We start from the raw sequence: 15,666 nt of genomic DNA on the forward strand, positions 1-15,666 counted from the left end.
TGGGCGGTGCTGCACCGCACGTCACAGCCCAGTATGGAACGTGCGCATGCAGATTGAAGGTAGAGGAGGGAGAGGAGGGAAGGTTTTGGGTGTGTTTTGGAGTGGGTTTCCTAGGTGCTGGCTTACAGGCAGTGCAATGCATCCTGGAACTTGTAGTATAAGAGCACAGGAAATCAGGAGAAAGGAAGTTGTCGATTAACCCCATGACAGCTGGAGCCAGCACTGAGGATGTGCTGCTAGAGCATGATAGAAGGTAGTATTGCTAAAATTAACACAGTGGATGTTTTGAGTGGCACATAATAGCAAGATTTACGAAAAAAAAGCTATAGTACTGTACAACTTCTTTAAAAATCATGGATATTTCAAAAAATATTGATTTCTGAACTCTTCCTGAGTTAAAACCGTAGTATTGTTGTTTCTAGATGATTATGAACTTGTTTTCTTTGCATTATTTGAGGTCTGCCAGCACTGCATTTTTTTTGTTCTCTTGACCATTTCTCATTTTCTGAAAATAAATACAAAATATAGTGCTTGGGAATTTGAAGACATGTTTTCAGTAGTTTATAGAATAAAAGAGCAATTTACATTTTACTCAAAAATATAAAGAGAAAAATCAGACAAACTGAACATTTTGCAGTGGTCTCTTAATTTTTGGCAGAGTTGTATGTACCAGGATGGGACCCAGGATAAGGGACATATAAACCAGGATGGAGAACATATATACCAGGATGTGGAACATATATACCAGGATAGGGTACATATACAGTCATATGTAAAAGTTTGGGCACCCCTATTAATGTTAACCTTTTTTCTTAATAGCAATTTTGGTTTTTGCAACAGCTATTTCAGTTTCATATATCTAATAACTGATGGACTCAGTTATATTTCTGGATTCAAATGAGGTTTATTGTACTAACAGAAAATGTGCAATCTGCATTTAAACAAAATTTGACCGGTGCAAAGGTATGGGCACCCTTATCATTTTCTTGATTTTAACACTCCTAACTACTTTTTACTGACTTCCTGAAGCACTAAATTGGTTTTGTAACCTCATTGAGCTTTGAACTTCATAGCCAGGTGTATCAAATCATGAGAAAAGGTATTTAAGGTGGCCACTTGCAAGTAGTTCTCCTATTTGATTCTCCTATGAAGAGTGGCATCATGGGCTCCTCAAAACAACTCTCAAATGATCTGAAAACAAAGATTATTCAACATAGCTTTTCAGGGGAAGGATACAAAAAGTTGTCTCAGAGATTTAACCTGTCAGTTTCCACTGTGAGGAACATAGTAAGGAAATGGAAGAACACAGGTACAGTTCTTGTTAAGCCCAGAAGTGGCAGGCCAAGAAAAATATCAGAAAGGCAGAGAAGAAGAATGGTGAGAACAGTCAAGGACAATCCACAGACCACCTCCAAAGACCTGCAGCATCATCTTGCTGCAGATGGTGTCACTGTGCATCGGTCAACAATACAGCGCACTTTGCACAAGGAGAAGCTGTATGGGAGAGTCATGCGAAAGAAGCCGTTTCTGGAAGCACGCCACAAACAGAGTTGCCTGAGGTATGCAAAAGCACATTAGAACAAGCCAGTTACATTTTGGAAGAAGATCCTGTGGACTGATAAAACAAAGATTGAGTTGTTTGGTCATACAAAAAGGCGTTATGCATGCGCTGTATTGTTGACCGATGCACAGTGACACCATCTGCAGCAAGATGATGCTGCAGGTCTTTGGAGGTGGTCTGTGGATTGTCCTTGACTGTTCTCACCATTCTTCTTCTCTGCCTTTCTGATATTTTTCTTGGCGTGCCACTTCTGGGCTTAACAAGAACTGTACCTGTGTTCTTCCATTTCCTTACTACGTTCCTCACAGTGGAAACTGACTGGTTAAATCTCTGAGACAACTTTTTGTATCCTTCCCCTGAAAAGCTATGTTGAATAATCTTTGTTTTCAGATCATTTGAGAGTTGTTTTGAGGAGCCCATGATGCCACTCTTCATAGGAGAATCACATAGGAGAACTACTTGCAAGTGGCCACTTTAAATACCTTTTCTCATGATTTGATACACCTGGCTATGAAGTTCAAAGCTCAATGAGGTTACAAAACCAATTTAGTGCTTCAGGAAGTCAGTAAAAAGTAGTTAGGAGTGTGCAAATCAAGAAAATGATAAGGGTGCCCATACTTTTACACCGGTTAAATTTTGTTTAAATGCAGATTGCACAATTTCTGTTAGTACAATAAACCTCATTTGAATCCAGAAATATAACTGAGTCCATCAGTTATTAGATATATGAAACTGAAATAGCTGTTGCAAAAACCAAAATTGTTATAAAGAAAAAAGGTTAACATTAATAGGGGTGCCCAAACTTTTACATAGGACTGTATACCATGAAGGAGCCTAACAAAGGGGGTCATTACTACATAATGGGGGAGGGATACAAGAATGCTACAAAGACCAATATATCTGACCTACATATGGCGGCGTGGGTGGCCCAGGTCCAAATTTTTCACTGGGTCCCATCGGACTCTAGTTACGCCACTGGCTGTGAATGATGAGTTATTCAGGCAAAATTGACCTCCTGTTTCTACACAGAGCTTAGAAGGATTCAGCTTGTCTGTTTTTAGTCATGTGATGTCATAGACCTAACGGAAAACAGAATTAACTGGCTAGAAAGGAAAATGATCAACTGTAAGTACACAGTGCTGTATAATATGATGATTGCAACATGTTAAGAGGAGTTCTTTAAGTTTTGTTGTGGAAAAGCTAGGATTTCAGTAGGGAAGTAAGCATCCACAGTTACAGTAAAATCTATGGCCTGATTCATCATTTGTGCTTTTTCTAAGTAACTTTTCTTGTATTGTCTTGTGGTATTTGTTGACTTTTTTCCTGCAAATTTTTCAATATGGTGGCTGAGGGTTATGAATTTTTGCTCAAAATGCAAAATGCACTATATTGTTGTTTTTCATCTGTTTGGTGTCATTTTAAGCACAAATTAGCATGTTTCGCTAAATGGTGCAAAAATTGCATAAAAATAAAGTAATTGCCTAAAGTGTTGCACCCTTAAAATTGTTCCAGAAAATGAAGTACATCTCCAAGAAAATTATTGCATTTGCACCTGGTTTGTTATACACGTTTATTTGCTTTGTGTGTACTGGAAGAACACAAAACAAGCAGAGAAAAAAAGGCAGATTGGACATAATTTCACACAAAACCCCCAAAATGTTCCAGACACAATTGCTGGCAGTGGCACCTTTCCAAAATTATGAGCAAACACTTTAGTTTCAAGCATGTGATGCTTATACAAACTCACCTGTGACAAGTAACATTTGTGGGCAATATGAAAATCACCCCTGAAATCAGATAAAAAGATGAGAAGTTGACTCAATATTTGCATTATGTGTGCCACAGTAAGCATGGAGAACAGAAAGAGGAGAAGAGAACTGTCTGAGGACTTGAGAACTAGAACTGATGAAAAATTTCAACTATCTCAAGGTTACAAGTCCATCGCCAGAGGTCTTGATGTTCCTTTGTCCACTTTGCGGAACATAACCAAGAAGTTTACAACTCATAGCAATGTAGCTAATCTCCCTGGACGTGAATGGCAGAGAAAAATTGATGAAAGGTTGCAACACAGTGTAGTACGGATGGTGGATAAACAGCACCAATCAAGTTCCAAAGAAATTCAAGCTGTCCTGCAGGCTCAGGGTGCATCAGTGTCTGCTCAACCTATCAGACAACATTTGAATGAAGTGAAATGCTATGGCAGGAGACCCAGGAGAACCCCAATGCTGACACAGAGGCATAAAAAAGCTAGACTGCAGTTTGCCACAATGTACTTGATTAAGCCAAAATTCCTCTGGGAAAGCGTCTTATGGACAGATGAGACCAAGGTAGAGCTTTTTGGTAAAGCACATCATTCTAAGTTTACAGAAAACAATGAGGCATACAAAGAAAAGAACACAGTGCCTACTGTCAAATATGGTGGAGGTTCAAAGATGTTTTGGGGTTGTTTTGCTGCCTCTGGCACTGGGTGTTTTGACTGTGTGCAATGCATCATGAAATCTGAAGATTATTAAAGGATTTTGGGTTGCAATGTAGTGCCCAGTGTCAGAAAGTTGGATTGCGTCCCTTGTCTTGGGTCTTCCAGCAGGACAATACCCCAAACATACTTCAAGAAGCACCCTGAAATGGATGGAAACAAAGCACTGGAGAGTTCTGAAGGGGCCAGCAATGAGTCCACATCTAAACCCCATTGAACACCTGTTAAGAGATCTTAAAATTGCTCTTGGGAGAAGGCGCCTTCAAATATGAGAGACCTGGAGCAGTTTGGTCCAAAATTCTAGTTGAGAGGTGTAAGAAGCTTGTTGATGATTATAGGATGCGATTGATTGCAGCTATTTTTTCCAAACCTTGTGCAACCAAATATTAAGTTGAGGGTGTCAACATATTGTCCGGCCCATTTTTGGAGATTTGTGTGCAATAATGTCAAAATTGCCTTTTTTTTCCTCTTTTTTTTTCTGTTGTTCCAATGCATACAAAGGAAATAAACATGTGTATAACACAAGATGTGCAATTGCAATAATTTTCTGGTAGAAATACTTCATTTTCTGGAACAATATCAAGGGTGCCATCACTTTTGGCCATGACTCTAACTGACAAATACAAAACCGCTCCATGGGAGGGCTGTAGTACATTTATAACTTTTTAAAAAGTTGCAATTGATGAATCATTGGAAAATATTTATAAAATAAAACGCCCCCACACAATGTTTTTTTTTTTTTTTGTTTTTTTTTTAAACTCTGGTGAACACATATAAAATAGGCTTTAAAAAAGGGGAAATTAAAATTAGGTGTAATTAAAAACAGGCAAAAAAATCACCAAAAATTAGACTAGAAAAAAGAGGTGCTAATGCAATAATGAATGAATAATGAAAGTGTGAACAATTAGTCAAAGTCATAGGGACAGAAACCTTGATTCCAATGGTGTGTTACTTACTGGGCTGTATGTTCCTATTTTAATAGTTTTATCAGCAGGAGATTATCGCTTCAGGACTAGCTGCCTTGTGCCTCCTAGTCCAACCGCTGTGTAACTCCGCCCCCAACACTGATTAGCAGCTTTTTCTCAATATACTGTACAGTCCACACAGAAAGCTTCCAATCAGTGGTGTGGGTGGGGTTATACAGGGCTCAGCATTCAGAGCACTGCAAGATTGGCAGCAGATAAAACTGTGATTCTATCAAAACAACAGCATGCAGCCCAGCAAGTGACACATCGATGGAAAATTGGTCTTGATGACCTGAAAACCGACCGCTAAGGTATTTTGCTGGACTTTTTGGACTTTCCATTACATTTCAGCTGTGAGATTATAGACACCGAGTCATATACATTTTTCTGAAAAATGATGCAAAAATTCATTTTGAGCAGCGTAGGATCTGCAGGCACGAGCTCGAATAGTTTGTGCACGGCGGATGTAGCGATACAGTAACTAAGATACGGATTTTGTTGATGAAAATAATAAAATAAAGGTGAAAAATATTTTGCATTTTTCGAAAAAGGAATTTTAGATTGCAAAGATACGGAGGTATTTGTTTAAACAGAAAGATGCAAACCAAAAAAAAAAGATGGAAATCAGGGCTGAACTCCAGCAGCACCCCGCAACAATGCCAAGGAAATCATCAATTATTTATTGGACATGACTGGTTATGCAGAATAAATATAAAACATTCACACCTTTAAAAAAAAAAATAATTCCTTGCCTGGATCTGATCTCAGCAGTCAGGGTTCATGCACATGGCCGTATTTTCGGTCCGGGTGTGATCCGACGAATCATTGGATTGTACTCGGACCAATGTTAGCCTATGGGGCCGCGCACAGGTCCAATGTTTGCTCGGACAGAGCCGGTTCGAGGAAAAAATCACAGTGTGTCTGAGTTTGATGTGATATTTGGATCACTCTCTGCCAACGAGTCTGTGGAAACCATCGGATTGCGATCGGATGTCATCTGAGCGCAGTCCGATTACAATGAAATGACAGAATTGAGAAGATGGAGACATTTTTTTTTCTCCAGCTTCTCCTCATCTGAGAGAATTGGAGCACACGATGATCACACTCTGGTCAAACTCTGTTCGATCAGAGTGTCATTTGAATAAACGGATCATATAAGAGAATATGCGCCCGTGTGACCTGAGTCTTAGGCTCAGGTGCTGGTTGTATAACACAGCCTACACCCACATAGTATAGAGCGGGCTCAGGTCCTGAGTGTGCTCCATGTACAGCAGATATCGCCAAGGGGTTGCACAGAACCTGTCAGGACCCATGACTGTCCCAAACTGCTACTATAGTGGTATGGATGCGGATTTGTGTATTCTGACCAGGTTTTCTACTTTGCACCCTGCTCTGCTGGAAATCTTGGGCAAGCATACTTGCCAATGGTCCTAGCATAATAGGGGATCCAAGGTAAGACTAGCCCACAGGAAAGTCATATACTGGGCTAGTCCTGCATCACTGTTACGATACTGGAGTAGAACTGCTGGAAACCAGTGGCCGGAGGTGCACGAGCAAGAAACAGCGAGCGCCGAGCGGTAATAGAGGCCCTTGGAGATAACAAAGGAGCTGTAGGAAAAAAATCCATAGAAAGGTGAGAACAGTCTGGGTAAGGCAGCTCAGGAGCTGGAGACTGGAACCAGACTAACAGCTACAGTAGACTCAATACTCAAGCAATGAGTGACAGAGCCATGTGTCTTTTAGTAGGCTCAATTCAAACAGGAAACAAGAAGGCTTCCACGGGGACAGAATCTGACATCTTGGTAAAGGGCGATTGCAGAACACGAGAGCAGCCTCCAGTGGTAAGGGGTGGAATTACAGCACAATTATAAAGGGGATCAATAGCAGCAACTAGTGGTCAAACTGTAGAACGTCAACAGGAATCCTGACAATCATCTGCATATGCAAAAGCAGTAATATAAAACTGTCATATTAAAAAGCTGGGAGTCTTACTGTGCACTATAAATTCACTAATCCACATCTACGCCGCTATAGTAACAGTTTCAGATAGTCAGGTGTCATACTACAAATGACTTGTTAAAAGGCATACGTATTGCGAAGGTCTTAAAGGGACAACCCCTTCTCAATCCGCTTATATTCACCTCCGTTGCCGTCGCCTTTCTAGCGGTGTCGGCACTATTTCTTCTGGGTCTCCCGTGACATTCTGACGTCACTCGACCACTGCAGCCAGTCAGCGGCTGATCACATCAATAAGGAAGAAGCGAGCAGACAGCGTTTCTACCCTCCTCCAAATGTATCCCGAAGGTGGGGAGAGTGAATCACGATCCTTGGAAGAGACAGTTTCAACATGGCTGGAACGGGGTCGGCACCAGAGATGAGCATAAGTGTTATCATTTTACTGGGGGCTAACATGCGGATTGAGAAGTACTGGAGTACTGGACAACTCCTTTAAAGGGAATCTTTCAGCAGGTTTTTGCTATTTAATCTGATAGCAGTATGATATAGGGTCTAAAACCCTGATTCTGTGGATGTGTCACTTATTAGGCTGTGTGCTATAGTTTCAATACAATCAGTGTTTTATCATCAGGAGATTATCACTGCAGGACTAGGTCTCATGTGCAGGTCAGTCAGGCCTATCTGTATAACTCCAGACCCCACCACTGAAAGCCTTGAAAAAAATAAGCCATCATATCGACTTCAACATGTGTCCATGTTGTCAACCTTTAGGGTGTGTAGAGATAACAATCACGCCAGAGGTTTGGGGGTGCCTTAGAGGGTCTAATAACCACATAACGGGGGCATAAGTATTATAAATGGGTCTTGGTAGGTGCTTTTTTCTAAGCTGTTCACCACTTGTACATGAAACAATTTATATTATTTCTTCCTCATCATCAAACATTCCCATTCCCCTTAAGGCTCGTACCAGCTCCGTTGGCATTAACATATCCCTGGCAGAGGAATACATTTTGCACTTTGGATGTTTCACATTTAATCCATGTATTGACCAATGTTCTTAAGATTCATGAGATTAGAATTAATCCTGATATAACGCTGTGTCATTTACGCCTTGTTTATAGCAACGTTTTGAAGTGCTTGGTGCCGTTACGACGTGACTGTGTACCTTGGCCAAGAAGATTCAAGTGGTTCTTACTTGTAGCTCACTGAAAACATGTTCAAGTGTTGTCGAAAGCATCAGATATTGGAAAGTGTACAAATTCTGCTGCCGGGTTTCATTAAAAGATGTCTAATCTTCGGTGCATGTTTCCACAAAGCAATAAATATCTCTTCATTGTCGTATGTTGAACAGTTGCCCTCTCCAATGCCAGTATAAGCAATGTTCCACTGTACGGTATGAACATGGTTGAAGCTCAATTCATATTCCTGATCAGTCATGGTGAAACAGATGTCAGAACACATGCCATTTTGTGTGGCCACAGATTAGTCTGTGGACTAGTTTGTGCCCCGCTCCCCTTGCCCAAGTTTTTATGTCCCTGAGAAGCTGGTACATTTAATATGATATACTGTGAAATGTAATGTATATTTAATATGTCTTATGATGCTGCTATATTATGTATTATAATATTGCTATTCTGTGTAGTGTATTGTAAATATACAGTATATATATGCCTTGTATTGTATAAATGGGAAAGTATAGTATTTAGATTAGCCCGCTAGAGAGGGCACAATAGGAATAAGATTAAGACTAATAGGAATTAGTTAAGTTAGGAGGGGCCAACTGGGTATAAGCTAGAAGAGTTTCCTGGGTTCAGAGTAGTAGGGGCTGGGAGCGTGGCCAGGGGAGTTGTGCTCCGCAACGTTGAAGCAGAAGAGTCCAACTCATCCAGGACCTAGAAACTAATGCTCACATGGGAGGTGGAGGAATACAGGGCAGCATCAACATGGTAACAGCTAATTACGTGGAATCATCCCCTAATGTCTGGGGCGAAACGGACAGGGTACTCCTTTAGTGAGTTAGGCTGACCAGACAGAGTACTGCAGTACAGGAGATGATGGTACGACCCTGCAATATTCCTGGAGGAGTAAGGGACAGCACAGGGAAAGGAAAGGCTATATTGTGTGAAGAATCTTGTGCTGTACCTGTGACTAATCTGGATGAGCTGAGAAAAGAACTGAGTAAAGTTGTTTCTTTAAAACTGGATTTGGCCTCTGCCTGTCTTTGCATGGTACTGAAAGGAAGAAACCCCCAGCAGACCGGAGAGGACTCTGATGTGCAAGTAAGTGAACCAGCAAGTGCATGACAGAGGGGGCAATGTATTCATGTGGCGGGAGACCAGAGTGCGCCAGAGCAGCCACTGTTAGCCACGACTACAGCCTTGGTCCCCGTTACACATGCACGATTTGCCTCCGAGAATCAGGCGACACTTGCCCACTCAACTCTTCGCGTTCAAGGAGAAAAAATTGGACTAAATTCAGATGACATCAGAGTACGGTTGTGTTTTCACACTGACAATATAGAGAAGTTGGAGAAACTTTTTTTTGTTTTCTCTATCTCCAAGAAAATTGGATCACACTCTGATCAAACTCTGATAGAACTCTGATCAGAGTGTGATTAGCATAAATTGGGGCATTTTTCTCGAATGAAAGAAAAATGGTCGTGTGACCCTAGCCTTATTCAAATTCTCCAGAACTCAATCCAATCAAGTATTTGTATAATGTAATTAACCCCTTTACCCCCAAGGGTGGTTTGCACGTTCATGACCGGGCCAATTTTTACAATTCTGACCACTGTCCCTTTATGAGGTAATAACTCTGAAACGCTTCTATGGATCCCGGTGATTCTGACATTGTTTTCTTGTGACACATTGTTCTTCATGTTAGTTGTAAAATTTCATTCAAATAACTTGCGTTTATTTGTGAAAAAAATGGAAAATTGGTGAAAATTTTTAAAATTTCACAATTTTCCAAATTTGAATTTTTATGCCCTTAAAACACAGAGATGTGACACACAAAAGACCTAATAAGTAACATTTCCCACATGTTTACTTTACATCAGCACAACTTTGGAAACAAATTTTTTTTTGTTAGGAAGTTATAAGAGTTAAAGTTGACCAGCGATTTCTCATTTTTGCAACACCATTTTATTTTTACGGACCACATCACATTTGAAGTCATTTTGAGGGGTCTATATGATAGAAAATACCCAAAAGTGACACCATTCTAAAAACTGCACCCCTCAAGGTGCTCAAAATCACATTCAAAAAGTTTATTAACCCTTCAGGTGCTTCACAGAAATTCTTTGAATGTTTAAAAAAAAAAGAACATTTAACTTTTTTTCATAAAAAAATTACTTCAGGTCCAATTTTTTTTATTTTACCAAGGGTAACAGGAGACATTGGACTGCAAAAGTTATTGTGCATTTTGTCTTGAGTACGCTGATACCTGATATGTGGGGGGGAACCACTGTTTTGGCACATGGCAGAGCTCAGAAGGGAAGGAGCGCTGTTTTACTTCTTCAATGCAAAATTGGCTGGAATTGGCCATGTCGCGTTTGGAAAGCCCCTGATGTGCCAAAACAGTGGAAACCCCCACAAATGACACCATTTTGAAACTAGACCCCCCAAGGAACTTATCTAGATGTGTGGTGAGAACTTTGAACCCCCAAGGGCTTCACAGAAGTTTATAACGTACAGCCATACAATTAAAAAATCATACTTTTTCCACAAAAATAATCTTTTCACCCTCAATTTTTATTTTTCCAAGGGTAACAGGACCCCTAAAGTTATTGTGCAGTTTGTCCTGAGTATGCTGATACCCCATATGTGGGGATAAACCACTATTTGGGCGCATGGCAGAGCTTGGAAGGGAAGCAGCACCATTTGACTTTTATGGCTGGAATTGAGATCGGACACCATGTCGCGTTTGGAAAGCCCCTGATGTACCAAAACAGTGGAAACCCCGCACAAATGACAACATTTTGGAAATTAGACCCCCCAAGGAACTTATCTAGATGTGTGGTGAGCACTTTGAAACCCCCAGTGCTTCACAGAAGTTTATAACGCCCGGGCGTGAAAATAAAATAATCATATTTTTTCCACAAACATGATCAATTAGTCCCCAATTTTTTTATTTTCCCAAGGGTAACAGGAGAAATTGGACCCCAAAATTTGTTGTCCAATTTGTCCTGAGTATGCTGATACCTGATATGTGGGAGAAAACTACTGTGTGGGCACACGTCGGGGCTCGGAAGGGAAGTAGTGACGTTTTGGAATGCAGACTTTGATGGAATGGTCTGCGGATGTCATGTTGCCTTTGGAGAGGCCCTGATGTGCCTAAACTGTTGAAACTCCCCACAAGTGACCCCATTTTGGAAACTAGACCCCCCACGGAACTTATCTAGATGTGTGGTGAGCACTTTGAACCCCCAAGTGCTTCACAGAAGTTTATAACGCCCGGGCATGAAAATAAAAAAATCATATTTTTTTCTACAAAAATGATATTTTTGCCCCCAATTTTTTATTTTCCTAAGGGTAACAGGAGAAATTGGACCCCAAAAGTTGTTTTGCAATTTGTCCTGAGTAGGCTGATACCCGATATGTGGGGATAAAACACTGTTTGGGCGCATGGCAGAACTTGGAAGGGAAGGAGCACCATTGACTTTTTCAACGCAGAATTGGCTGGAATTGAGATCAGATGCCATGTTGAGTTTGGAGAGCACCTGATGTGCCCAAACAGTGGAAACCCCCAATTCTAACTCCAACCCGAACCCCAACACACCCCTAACCCTAATCTCAGCCCTAGCCCTAACCCTAACGGGAAATAAATACATTTTTTTAATGTTATTATTTTTCCCTAACTAAGGGTGATAACGGGGGGTTTGATTTACTATTTATGGCGGTTTTTATGTTTGGCAGCTGTCGCACGCTAAAAGACGCTTTTATTGCATTATTGCACTTTTTGTTCGGCAGTATGATAATAAAGCATTATTTTTTGCTTTGTTTTTTATTTTTATTTTTTAAGGGGTTCGCTAAAGGGGTTAAATAATGGGACAGTTTTATAGAGCAGGTCGTTACGGACATGGCAATACTAAATATGTGTACTTTTATTGTGTTTTTTTTTTATTTCCAAAAAATGAATTTATTAGGGAATATATATATATTTTTTTAATTTATTTAGCGATTTTTTATAAATTATTTTTACACTTTTTTTTTAACTTTATTACATTGTCCCAGGGGGAACATCAATGTCATGTGACAGATCGCTGATCTGTCACATCACAGATCGCTGTGACAGATCAAAGATCTAACACAGGCAGCGCAGAGGGCTTCCTCATGCCTGTGCTTTGCAGGCACTGAGGAAGACGGCTCCCTGCTGGCCCCGAAGGTCCCCGCTGCCATATTGGATCCGGGGACCTGCAGGGAAGGAGGACCCCGGAGCAGCGCAGCACATCGCGCTGCTCCGGGGGGTTCAGGGAAGCATGGAGGGAGCCCCCTCCCTGCCGATGCTTCCCTAAACCCCCGGTACACTGCGATCGTGTTTGATTGTTGTGTGCCAGGGGTTAACGTGTCGGGGGTGGTCCGGGTGTCAGCTGTGATAATCAGCTGACACCCAGCCGCGATCAGCGATGCTCACCCCGTGAGCGCCGCTGATCGCTCTACGTACTATCCCGTCCATGGGCATAGGGGTTCGGGTCCCATGGACAGGATAGTATGTCAGATGGCAGAAAGGGGTTAAAAACAAAAACAAGTCCCCACTTTGCAACTTAAAGGACTTAAAAGTGTTGCCAACTACTGGACAACCCCTGCTTAATCAATTTAGGGCCCCATAAAAAATAAAAAAAAAAGTATACTCACCTTCCTTGTCAGTATTCCTTAAGAGTGGGTATCCTATCTGGCAAAATATTAAAGGCTGCGGTCAGTCAAAGGTTGCTAATTGGTTTCACTGGTCATGTGTCATGAGTGTGTCACGCCAACCTGGGAGATCTGGGGGTAGAAGAGCACTGCGTATTGTGAATCGATCGCAGATCTTCTAGTTAGCCTGTGTATTTGGATCCCATATTAAATTAATTTGGTTTCCTTTAGTGCTGAAGAGGTTAATGACCCTTTCCATGCTGGTCAGAAACATGCAGCTCCATTTCAGCTGCTTTTGTTCTGGTTGTTAACTCTTCCTATAAAACCTATCCAGACCCTCTCTGTCCTTCTGGTGAAACCTATCCAGACCCTCTCTGTCCTTCCGATGAAACCTAGCCAGACCCTCTCTGTCCTGCCGGTGAAAGCTCTGCTTCCTTGCTCTTAGGAGAAGCTGTGCTGAATAAAAGTTTGTTGTTGCTATTAAAGTTTCGTTTTCCTGTGCTGTGTGCTAAAGCTAAGTAGTTGAAGTTTGGAGTTGGAGTGGTGGTGTTCTGTGGTTTGCTGTAGTGTTTATCTCCTGTTCCCTTTTCCCATTTAGTTTATTCCTCCCTGTCCCTATCCTCCTCCCTATTGTTGGTTAGAGCTTTTGTATGATAGAGGTTTTCTGTTATCCTTGTTTTGTCTTTGTGTCTAGTTTACCTTTCATTTCTGTACTATGCTTCAAGGGGTGGGGGAGGGGGCAGATTAGGAGTTTTACAGAAGCATAGTAAGGTTGAAGACTTGGCCTCTCTACCTTTAAGAGTACTCCCGGGACAGGGATAGTTAGTGTCCCATCTCCAGGAACAGTTTGATACCCCTCTTCCTTACTGAAGACCGTCACAGTGTGACATTATGTGGTGCAACAAAATCACGTTATCTGCCAGGAACAGCAATGGTGAAATCTGTGGTGCAGCTGTGGGAGGTGAATATATTATTATCTTCAGTTACTATGTGGGTGTGAATTGATTATGCAGGGTTGGATAACCCTTTTCAAGGATCTAATGCTAAAATATTGGATACCGACAACCTTACAAAATTCTCTCAAGGCTATGTAGTATGGCGCAGGGCTACATGAAAGTGTGGGTCCTGGCTGGGGGTTTGTACTTGTGTTGTGAGGGCTTTGCGCCAGTGTTGTCCACCTCTAGCTGGTGGTGTTGACTGGCCAGGACCATGGACTGGAGACTTTAGCTCAAAAACACAGTCTTTACTGAACGGTAATTTGGTAAAGGTTCTGTACAAGGTATAGCAGGTACAAAGTCTTATGGACATTTCCTTTGCAGTACAAAGAATTTTCACTCACACAGTATCCTTTCTCTGCAGTCTACTCAAGGGCCGGTGAAGCACAATGTTTCACTCTACTTCGTCATAACCCAGCTGCTATGCCACAGTTCTGATCAGCAAGTCTCTCTGCCTGCTCAGCAGTTTGGTGTTCTATTTCTTCCACTACAGAGGGCCCTGAACCTACCGTTCGGGAACCCAACTAGTCCCATGATCTCAGTTCTGTTTAGGCCTGTTACATTTGGCGTTTGCAAGCTCAGGGTTTCTTGTGACTCGTTGCCCTAATTTGAGGACCCCTTTCTGGAAAGCCACTCTGTCTCGCAGGTAACTTCAGGATCTCACTATTCCCTTGTCCTTCATTTCCTCTTGCTGAGGGTTACACTTAAGTCAGCTCTGCTCACTCTGCACCTCCTACTTGCACATGAACTAGTACTCCAACTCACTAACAAAGTCTTATGGACATTTTCTTTGCAGTACAAAGCGTTTTCACTCACAAAGTATTCGTCTTCTATAGAATACTCCAGGGCCAGCGAAGCACATTGTTTCACCGTACTTCGTCACCACCTGGCTTCTATGTCACAGTCCTGGTCAGCAAGTTTCTCTACTCGCTCAGCGATTCGGCATCCTATTTATTCTTTTACTAGTACCCTGAATCTAATGCTCTCGTCCCCCATTAGCCCCACAAACTCAGTCCTGTATAGGCTCGATAGCTTTGGCGTTTGCACGCTCAGAGTTTTTCGCGACTCATCCTATTCAAGCACCCCTTTCTGGGAGGTCACTCTGTCTCATAGGTCACTTCAGTATCTCACTATTCACTTACCTTTAGTCTCCTCTCGATTTGGTTCACCCTTAAGGCAGTTCTGCTCACTTTGGACCCCAAACTCGCACTTGAGCTAGTACTCCAACTCACTAACTATTGGTCATAGTCTCTTTCCCTATCACTTAGAACCTCCCATTATGGGATAGTCCCAGCATTAACCCTATCCTATCTTACCCTAATGTCACTACCTAAACTACAGTTACCTAACTACCTACATCCTATGTTATTCACTCTACATTATAATACCTTACATTATATATTACACTTCATAGGGCACATTATATCACGACATTTATAAAAGACGCACAATATTATACACCTTACACAATACAACGTGTCTTCAGGGGTAGGAACATGACATCCATTGCCTGTGTGGGCCTGCCGGGGGTCTGTGCGGGCCTGCCGGAGGTCTGTACGGGCCTGCCGGGGGTCTCTGCGGGCTGCCGGGGGTCTGTGCGGGCCGGCCATGGGTCTGTGCGGGCTGCCGGGGGTCTGTGTGGGGATGCCAGGGGTCTTTGCGGGCTGCCGGGGGTCTGTGCGGGCCTGCCGGGGGTCTGTACGGGCCTGCCGGGAGTTGTGTGGGCTGCCAGGGGTCTGCGCAGGCCTGCCGGGGGTTATATGTGTGTGCAGGCATCGTCCGATGGGACAGTAGTAGTCCCATCATCCGGCTAATGTGTTGAATGTAAAAAAAAACAAAAAAACATGCATACTACATACTG

The sequence above is a fragment of the Dendrobates tinctorius genome, unplaced genomic scaffold (assembly GCF_039654945.1).
Source record: "Dendrobates tinctorius isolate UK_male_01 unplaced genomic scaffold, ASM3965494v1 ptg000038l, whole genome shotgun sequence".
NCBI classification, from domain to species: domain Eukaryota; kingdom Metazoa; phylum Chordata; class Amphibia; order Anura; family Dendrobatidae; genus Dendrobates; species Dendrobates tinctorius.